At 35.0% G+C, this 10,780-nt stretch overlaps 1 non-coding gene across 1 annotated transcript; it reads left to right on the top strand.

The window, feature by feature from the left end:
* The first annotated feature begins 4,006 nt into the window (after window positions 1-4,006).
* Window positions 4,007-10,504, top strand: LOC114304843 (uncharacterized). The gene is made up of 4 exons (XR_014333872.1): window positions 4,007-4,262; window positions 7,928-8,179; window positions 8,258-8,545; window positions 9,875-10,504. It is a non-coding gene; the product is annotated as an uncharacterized LOC114304843 (transcript).
* The last annotated feature ends 276 nt before the right edge of the window (window positions 10,505-10,780 follow it).

Below are 10,780 nucleotides of genomic sequence, written 5' to 3'. Positions count from 1 at the left end.
TCCCACAATAATTTTTATTGAAAAAATTCAAATAAATTTTATCAAAGAAATTAATGTTAAACCCGAAAACGACATCAACTACCCATTCACTCATAAATGGTTTTGACGTTCCGTCTTCACCGTGTGACTTGCCACGCGGCAAGGAACACGTCACCTCTTCGGACCCACCCCAAAAGATGTTTGGGGCCCACTCAATTTTGGCCTCAAAGTTGGCCCAAAATAAGCCTATATTAAACCATTTTCCAACATAGTCTTTTCAGCCTTTTCAGATGACCAATTTGAGGTGGAATTTCGCCTTTGAAAGTGTTGTTGCTGAGTCTGATCTCCATGAGGAAGCTCAGGTTTCCTATGTAAGGTGATAGAGAACCAACTAGGCCTCTGGAAGCTAGATTTAAGACGGTGACTCTTCTGTGCCGGTGGCCACATATAACACCTTCCCATTCGCAGAAATCAAAAGAATTGTTCCATGAGCTCAGTAAGCCTTCGGGATCAAGTGTTATATTTGACTTGAAGGCTAGTAAGGCAAGATGATCTGTCTCATTTCTGCCAAATGAAGCTGAGAATGTGTCATGGGTGAGAGTTTGGGTGAACTGCAACAATGTAATGAAAGCAAGAAATATATGCCGTTGTAGATATGTTGAATGTAATGGCATCAAACGTATTTCTGAATCCATTTCTGTATCCTTTAGTATGAGAATTTTGTAATATAGAGACTGAGCATAACACCTTTAGTATGAGAATTTTGTAATATAGAGACTGAGCATAACATGGGTTTTTAGTTAAAATCCTTTACTGAATGCCATTGCAAGTTTGTGAATTGTTTAGGGATGTATGTTTACTTGATGTACTTGGGTAGGTGGAGGTTAATGCTTAAATGGGGCTGTTGTATCTTGGGTAGGTCATACGTTTTCATTCTTTTCTTTTAACCAATTGGAAATGAGAACCAATTGAAGTGATCAATTCCTAGAAAATTGGGGTGCAGTGTGAACAAAGAAATTGTTGGAGTTATTCATTTCTATCTGGTACCAACACGCTTGATGCTAAGAAAAGTTCTATTGCAAAATTTTGTTAAATAAATCTACGCTTGTGGAAGTTGAAGTTTGGAAATAAAACGATTTCTTCGACAATAGTATTAAGCAAAAGGTTACACCTAGAGCTCCTATACTGCAGGTCAATCCTGTACTCCACTAGTAACAATTAGTGGCATATCTATTTATCCCTTTTACAGCTATGGAAGCATCTTGGCAAAATTTTCATCTAAAAAGACAACAGATGCATCAGCATTTGGACCTTCAGCATCATTAAAATAGCTATGCCTAAATATATATATATATATATATAAAGAGATTTAGACCTGGCTAGACTTTAAGCTGAAGAAGATAATATTGAAAATTGAATGACATGATATGTGTGATAATGAAACCATCGATGGAATTTCATATTTTCATTATGTTATACACTGAGAAATGATGGATATACAAGACAAGATGAAATATTTTATTTTCTGGAATTGACATGGTCAGAGTGAGAAACCTTGGGACAACTGTGCTGGAGATAAACATCTTGTTGATATGATAAAGTTAATTTCTAATAACGACCTAGTTAAATTATTTATCCTGTTCTCTTCTTCAATCAAGGAAAATTTGGTATTCATATTAGTTGTTATGTAATGTATGACCAATTCATGTCTGTGAGACCATGAAATCTTCTCACATAGATTGTGATAGAGATCTAACAAAGAGACGAGCTTTGCCCCATTGATCTGCAAAAATAAACATGGTTGACACCACCAACAAAGAGACACAGCTTTGCCCCATTGATCTGCAAAATTAAACATATTGATGCCGACCGACCGGGGTTGTCAGCCTAGGACACTCCGATGATAAAGTCAGAAAATGTATTTTGAGAGAGAAACCAAATAAACTTGAAGAGTGTGTTGTGTTGTGTGTATTGCATGATGGGGCATACCTATTTTCCAATGGATCTCTCTTTTATAGAGATGGTTGTGCTTGCCCTCGACATTTGTTTAAAAATTTAGATACCTGTGTTGACCTAGTGTACCTGGTTATGTGGAACTTGAAGGCTCAACTGAGAATTGTGTATCTGATCAGGTTGGTGATTTCTTTTTTTTTTTTTTTTGGTTTAAAGGTTAGTCAGGTATTGGGTTGCTTCACCATGAAATTCACATACCACATCAATGAGTAAAAAAAAAGTTGTAAAATTTTTTAGTTTGTATGGTATTTTTCGTAGTTGAAAGTCTTAAGGTGTTAGGTAACTGGTGTTTTTCTGGATTGTGGACAAAAAAAACCAAATAAAGTCAATGAGATTGTTCATTTATAAGCATACACAATTAGTTCCTCCTTGATGCAAATTTATGTTTTTTGATTTCTTGACATGTTCATTAGAGCTAATCATACATGCATTTTGCCTCAGGATTCAAGACTTCGAATGGTAGCTTTTATTTAATCACAAGCATGTCTTTAGCTGCCACATCTAACTAGAAACCTAACATGTAAACATCTTTACATCCATATATGTACATTAATTCAATGTCTGACATTCAGATTAAACACCCAAGCACATAACATATGAATACTGTGAGTCCTCAGAGTCGATATTTATATCTTTGTGTTAATCATCATCTTATATAATTCCTGGAAAGGACACAGTGAAAATGTTTTGAAAAAAGGAAGAAACTAATTAAATGTCCAAAGCATTTAAAAAAATAATAATAATAATAATTAAAATTTAATCATTGGCAAAATTAGCATAGGGTTCCCTTATACACATAAGCAAAACCACCCACACCGATCAAATTTTATGAAGAAAACCCATCAGTTGCTTTAGGCTATGTTTGGATCATTGATTGGGATAGAAATTTGAAAAAAGAAAGGAACATGCTAGGGAAATGGAGAAAAATTTATAACTTACATTTCATTCACATTTCACTCACATTTTTCTTTCCCTTTCCAAATCCACAATCCAAACACAATCTTAAGGAGATTTTTTGTAAGAAATTTTCAAGAATGATAACCTCAACAATGATCCTGAGGTCAGATATTATTCTAACAAGCATACATACTGTAGTGTTTCTGGTAGTGTTTAAGCTTTGTGTTGTTTATGATCAAATAACTTCCAAATGCAGTCAGAGTCCTATCTAGATCGTAGCATCTTACAATTCTACAACCGAAATTGGGCCAAACGATCATGATTGTACTAAAATCTTAAATTTTGTAGAATCTTAAAGTGACTATGACCCTAGTGAAAATCATGCAAAATCACACAACGATCCCATTTCTACTATGATCTTGATCCTACCAAAAAAAAATTAATTACTTATTTTTGAGTTTATTACACTTTATACTCATAAATTATTGTCAAATTATCTATTTAATTTCTGAACTATCGATTATGTCTATTAGGTCCCTGTACATAAATCAAAGTCTATTTAGTGTGACGTCCGGGTACATAACCAGTCTTATTTCCATTTAGTCGTGTTTGTTTTCTCATGTTTGGGATGTCGGAGAACCAATTTGAGACTTCGTTGGCCGTTTTAGTTTGTCATCCTTGAGACCTTCCTGGAATTTACATCCTCACTTCGTTTCCGGAGTTGAGTTCGCTTGTTTCGGGAGTGTAGTTGGAGTCAAGATTGTTTGGAACAATCTCGTGCTTGCAAAATTTTGGTTGGCAGTAGTACCGCAAGTGCGGGAGGATGGGCTGCACGTGCGGTTGTAGAGAGTTCATTGTGTTGGAGATTGAAATAAATGCACGAGCAGAGGGCACGTGCAGGAGGTGTACCGCTCGTGCACGCTCGTGCAGGAGGATGGGTTGCACATGCGGCAAGGGATAATTTCTAGACGTGCAAGACTGAAATAACTGCACGTATGGAGGATGAGTGCCTCACGTGCGGCAGAGGTACACTTGGCACACGCGGAGGAAGGCGCCCACATGCGGAAATGTGCTGTGTCCGAATTTTTATTCTTTTTCTTTCCTTGGTTGGGCACCCACCTCACTTTTCCCTCATCTCTCTCTCTCTCTCTCTCTCTCTCTCTCTATAGAAGACATTTCTCTTCCTTCACTCTACGTTAACTCTCACCAAACTCCATTAAACCTTTGATCTCTCCAAATCCGTTTCAGTTTTGACCTAAGTTCCTTCATCAAAGTTAGAGAAATCTTTGAGGGCTACATTTTGTGCGGTGGAGATTGGATTTAAACACCATCAATTTTGGGGGTTTCTTCTCTCTTCTTCTCCAAATCTTGAGGTAGCGAGTTTCTTCGAGTTATATATATAATTTTGGCATATTCTAGCTTCCTCTTGATGAAATCTTTAAGTTTTTGGAGTTTGACTGAAGGCTTTTAATGGGTTTTAAAAATTGAAATTTCTCACCTCTCTCATGAAATTGGTTTTTAATTCATGAAATGTATGACTATTAAAAGTCCATTGACAAGAATACCTCTTGAGAATAAGTGAAATTTATTTTGTGTGGAAACTCTAAAATTTGAAATTTGGGGAAAAAGTTGAAATTGTTGAGAGAAAACTCATGAATCATGGGATTTTGTTGAAAAAGATAAGAAAAGTTTTATGTTGTTTCATTGTTGAATCCTCCTTGTAAAAGACGGAAACTTTATTTGAGAAATTGCATATGGATAGTATAGTAAGGCCTCGTTTGGCAAGAGGCTATTTTAGCCAATTAGCCAAAAAGTTACTAAATTAGCCAAAAAGCCAACAACCCATACTAAAAAGTCAAAGATTCTCTTTTCTCTCTACTTTTTGCACATCTTTTCGTAATTAGCCAAAAAGTCATCCCAAACATACAAGTTTTTTTTACCTACCTTTTTAGCCAAATAGCCAAAAAGTTACTAAATTAGCCTGTTCCCAAACGAGGCCTAAGAGTACTTAGAATCATGGAAAGGTTGAAAATTGTATAATATTGTGATTGTAGATTGGGTCTTGTGTCCCATGGATATGGATATGACTAGTGATAGTTAATTTTAAAACTTTGAAGATGTTAATGATTGTATTGTGTTAAAGTAAAATATATTGGGGAATATGAGAATTGTAAAAGCGTATTTACATACACGCATTTGCATGGTTTTGAATATTGATTATTATTGCTATGTTTTGGAAATTGAATTGTTGTTGATAAAAAATTGTAAATCTTGAAAATGTTTTGGGGTAAATACATTTGGTAAATCCGGATAAGGGGTGTAGATTGGTATTGTTTGGCCTGAGTGTCCAAGGTGAAAGAACGAAAACATGTGCGGAGTAGACACGACGTGCCTTCCAGTTGGTAGTGGGTAAAGTGGAGATTGGTAGTGCTTGACATGCCTAATTGCAGACACCAGACACCAGCGTAGAGATTACTTGAGCCGTATTTACCGCCCCGTTGAATATTTTGCAATTTATGAGATAATGACTTTTGAAACGAGAGTTGCATATGGTTTTCAAAATGAAACAAAGTTATGAATTTTTAAGCATGGCATTGCATAACATTTATTTTGTAAGACTGTTTAAACATATATACTTTGTTAAAATCTCTCTACTAAGCTTGTGCTCATCCCTAGTGGATTTGTGCAAGAAAAGATGTAGTGCTACCGACTAACTAAGGGCGAGGAATGTGCTTGAGAGCACGAGGCTCTCTTTTATTATGTTGTATATTTTTGGCAAGCCAAGGGCTTTAATTGTATGGGTTTTGGATGACCATCTTTTGTGTAATCGGGCTTAAGCATTGGCACTTACAGTCCATTGGACATTCTTTTGTGTTATTTTTGTTGTTTTAATCATCGCACATGCTATAGATTCACCCTTTACAAAGATTGAATACGTAATGCATGTGGACTCTTTTGTAGATCTCTCACATTAATGGAATACAAATATAGAGATTGGGTCACCTAGTTGAAATTATTATAATTAAAGGAGTTTATTAGACCTATCTTATATCATTTATTTGAGGGCGTTACATTTAGTCATTTAGTCCCTGAACTATCTATTGAACCCATTAAGTCCTTAAAGTATTTAATTCAAGCTCATTTGGTCTCTAAAACGATTAAAAAAAATATATATATATATATAAGCTCATGAATATTATAAATTAGTAAAAGACTATCTAATTAAAATTTATTTCAAAAAATTAAAATTTTATTAGGTCTTTAAAAAGTGGGTGTCAATCCATATATTGAATATTCTTTATAAAGATAAGGGTAATTATTTATAGTATTTTTTTTACTTATCTTCTACAATAGATATGTGCTTGCCTTTATCTACTATATGTCAGACTTCAGACTTCATTTATAATTGATTGTTTTTAAGTTTTTCACAAAGTTCTTTTCATTATTTAATTAATGTATTATTTTGTTCTATTACTATTTGTAGAGAAGTATTATTATTTAAATTATCTAATTATACTTCTTCCGTATATCTAATATTCATATAATTTATTGGCAAGACTGAATCAGACTCGAATATAAATTTATACACACAACGAAATAAAATACCTTTTAAAGGCAAAATAAAAATTTTAAAAATTTTTCTGTAATAAAATCTTAGTTGGGAGCGTCTTTTACTAATTTATAATATATATGGGCATATATTTTATTTTTATAATCATTTTAGAGACTAAATAGGTTTGAATTAAATATTTTAGGGACTTAATAAATTTAATCAATAATTTAGGGACTAAATAGACTTTGATTTATATATTTTAGGGACTAAATAGATTCAATCGATAACTCAAGGACTAAATAGATAATTTGACGATAGTTTATAGGTAGAAAGTGTAATAAATCCTTTATTTTTTATATATGTATGTATATGTATATGTCTATATAAAAATTTGACCATAAACTCCCTCTCCAAGAGTATCCTCTAATTTATGTTAAACATAGAAGATGCATTATGTTAAACTTATCATTTTTCATTAATGATTTTAAAATTATTTAACATAGAGCATCATTATCAATAAATGTTTATTTTATTTTGCATTGAAAGTAGAATCATATGATCATTGATCCGATTCTACGGTACGAACCCATATAGGATCCCGCTTTTAGCAACCTTACTCTACAGCATTGCTAAAGACACAATTAGTCTTTGTGCATATAAAAAAGTCTCATTACATCAAGTTTTATAAGTTGCAAACTATTTTAATGCCTAGTACTATGCAATAACAACAGTAATGATGGAGGTTGAGAATGTCCTCCCAGTTTCAATTGGATGGCGATAACTATTATAAAGTCGATTTTGGCATATGGTTCATAGTCACACAAATTGAGAATCGAATAAAGGAAGTCAATTATAAGATAATCTATTCATTATGTCTTTTCAAATCAGTTTGTACATAACACATATATCCTATTTATCTATTTGATTCATTGAGTCTCTTTTTTCAAATCAGTTTGTACATAAAAACACAGATATATCCTATTTATCTATTTGATTCATTGAGTCTCTTTTTTCAAATCAGTTTGTACATAAAAACACAGATATATCCTATTTATCTATTTGATTCATTGAGTCTCTTAATTTCACCGCATTCATATTATGCAGGTAGATAGTTACTATCAGCTAGTATCAGCATTATGCATATCCAGAAATGTATCTTATTCACAGCATTTTAGCGCACTTAGTGATGACTTGCGCAAGACATAGGAAGTCAGCAATTATATGTTTATTTCTGAATTCTATTTTCTTCAATGGTGTCCTACAGGGAAAATGTTTTGTTGGTAATATAACATTCAGTGATATGGCAAAAAATTACCCTGGTCTTTAATGTATACCATACCAGCATATCCCATGGATATAAAACATCATAGCATGCCCTGTATAGCCTTCTTCATATATTTTTGTGTGTTTTAATTTTTGTGATTTCACTTGTAAGCTTGGGGAGTTCATTCTCAACCACTGACTCATCCTTATTAGCCATTCCAGGAAACGAAACTGATCATCTCGCACTGATGAACTTCAAGAGTTAGATAACTAATGATCCATTAGGTGCATTGAGTTCTTGGAACGACTCTCTTCATTTCTGTCAGTGGCAAGGCATCACTTGCAGCCTTCATCATCATCAAAGAGTCACTGTCATAGACTTGCAATCTCAAGCGCTTACTGGAGAGGTTTCTCCCTTCATACGCAACCACAGTTTCCTCAAAGTCATCAATCTTCAAAGCAACAGCTTCAATGGTGAATCCGTCCACAACCTGGCTGCTTGTTCCAGCTGCAAGTGCTCAACCTAATGAATAATTTATAATTCTTTTTCAGGAGAAATTCCAGCCAACTTGTCATTTTGCTCTGAGCTGGTGACCCTTACCTTAGGCTTCAATGGCTTTATAGGGGATATTCCGAGTAACTTTGGTTCATTTTTCAAGCTCATCTCACTTGGACTCGAAGGAAACAATTTAATGGGGGCTATCGCACCTTCTCTTGGAAATCTTTCTTCTCTCCAAAGTCTCACTGTTGGGATAAATTATCTTCAAGGAAGTATTCTGGATTCACCAGGTCAATTACTGACACTGACGTTTATCGGTTTGGGTCCTAATAACCTGGTTGGTGAGATTCCTCCCTTACTTTTCAATCTCTCATCTCTAATTGGATTTTTAGTTGCATTGAACAAAGTATACGACAGTCTTCCACAGGATATAGGACTTAATCTTCCTAAACTCCAAGTTTTAAACTTCAATAGCAACCAGTTTAGTGGAACTATTCCACGTTCCGTTCCTTTTTTTTTTTTTTTGATAAATATTCAACGTTCCTTTCCTAATGCTTCAGGGCTTATATGCCTAGAAATTTTGGAAGCCTACAGGGCTTGCGACAGTTAAATGTTGTTTATAGGGGGTTGCTGATCTGAGTTTTCTTCCTTCTTTGTACAACTGTACCAACCTAACGACTCTTGGCCTAACCGCCAATAATTTTGGAGGTTAATTGCCTAGTTCCATGGGCAACCTCTCAATCCATCTTACCAGATTGTACCTTGGAGGAAATCACTTATCTGGAACCATGCCTGTTGAATTTGGAAATTTTATCAACTTAAATGTATTGGGGATGGAGGCAAACCTGTTCACGGGTACAATCCCCGACTCTATAGGAAAACTTCAAAGGCTACAAGGGGGGTGGCAACTGAGTGGAAACAAATTATCGGGTAAACGGCCTTATACACTTGCCAATATGACTGAACTAGTTGTACTCTATCTAGAAGTCAACTATTTTAATGGAGTATTCCTTCAGATCTTGAGAACTGTCACTTTTTGTAACTGTTAGATCTTTCTCAAAATGCACTTGATGGCACTATCCCTGAACAAATCTTTAGTCTTCCTTCCTTGTCAATCTCACTAAACTTGTCTCACAATTCCTTGACTGCTTCCCTCCCACTGAAATTCAGTTACTTGAAAACCTTGGAGGTATTGGACATCACTGGGAACAAATTATCGGGCAAAATTCCAAGCACAATTGGTGATTGCAACAACTTAGAATACCCCTATATGCAAGGCAATTCCTTTGATGGAAACATCCCATCATCTTTGAATTCTTTGATAGACATCTGATATTTAGATCTTTCGCACAACACTTGTCTGGTGAATTCCAAAGAATTTGCCCAATTTGCAAAGCCTAAACTTATCTTTCAACAATCTTGAGGGCGAGGTACCAATCGGAGTCTTTGGCAATGGAAGTGAAATTTCAGTTGTCGGATACAAGCAGCTTTGTGGTGGAATTTCTAGCTTGGATTTACCAAGATGCAAAACTCAAGAGCCAAGAACACACAGAAAGTCCCTTATGTTAAAACTTACGCTCCCGCAAGTTGGTGCATTGTCACTTTTAGCCCTGCTAACAATAATTCTTGTTTTCACTTTTAGCCTCTTCCTTTGCTGCACTCTATTTCAGGATTTCCTACAAAGAGCTCTTTAAGGCGACAGATGGATTTGCATCAGAAAACTTAATTAGCACGGGTAGTTTTGGATCTGTGTACAAAGGAGTTATCCATCAAGAAGAAACGCCGATTGCTGTGAAGGTAATCAACCTTCAACAAAGAGGAGCTGCCAAGAGTTTCATGCTCGAGTGTGAAGCATTGAGAAAGATTAGGCATCGGAATCTTCTCAAGAGCTTAACTTCATGCTCAATCATTGACTTCAGAGGTTATGATTTCAAAGCACTAGTTTTTGAGTTCACGCCTAACGAGAGTTTGGAGAAGTGGTTGCACCACCAAGGCACACAAGGACAGCCGTTAGGGTGTTTTGAGTTTTATTCAAAGACTCAACGTAGCGATTGACATTGCTTCTGCACTGGATTACGTATACCACCATTGTGAAACGCCAATTGTTCATTGTGACTTGAAACCGACAATGTTTTACTTGATAGTGATTTGAATGACCATGCATGTGACTTCGGGTTAGTTAAATTTCTGTCTATGACAACCGGCAATTTCAGCTACAGCGGTAGTAGTACTGTTGCTGTGAGGAGATCCATAGGCTATATAGCTCCAGGCATCAATCTTATTTCTCTTTCTTTCTTTAACATTAGTGTTATTGTGTAGATGATTTATTAAGACAACTAACAAATGGACACTAACTTTAAAAAAAAATAAAATAAAATCCTTGGTGTTTGTCCCTTTTCCCAATACGATACCCTTAAGGGATGGCAGTTATTTGTCATCAAAAAAACAAAAAAAAAAACAACCAAGCCAATCATGATATTATTTTATTTATTTTATTTTTTCAAAGGGGTAGTCGTGCACAGCACAAGTGCACATTCTGGATACTGTGATTTAAATTTGTGTATGTAAAGTTATTC

The sequence above is a fragment of the Camellia sinensis genome, chromosome 1 (assembly GCF_055761805.1).
Source record: "Camellia sinensis isolate YWXY chromosome 1, ASM5576180v1, whole genome shotgun sequence".
Lineage (NCBI taxonomy): Eukaryota > Viridiplantae > Streptophyta > Magnoliopsida > Ericales > Theaceae > Camellia > Camellia sinensis.
This window is presented reverse-complemented; position numbering and strand designations above follow the sequence as displayed.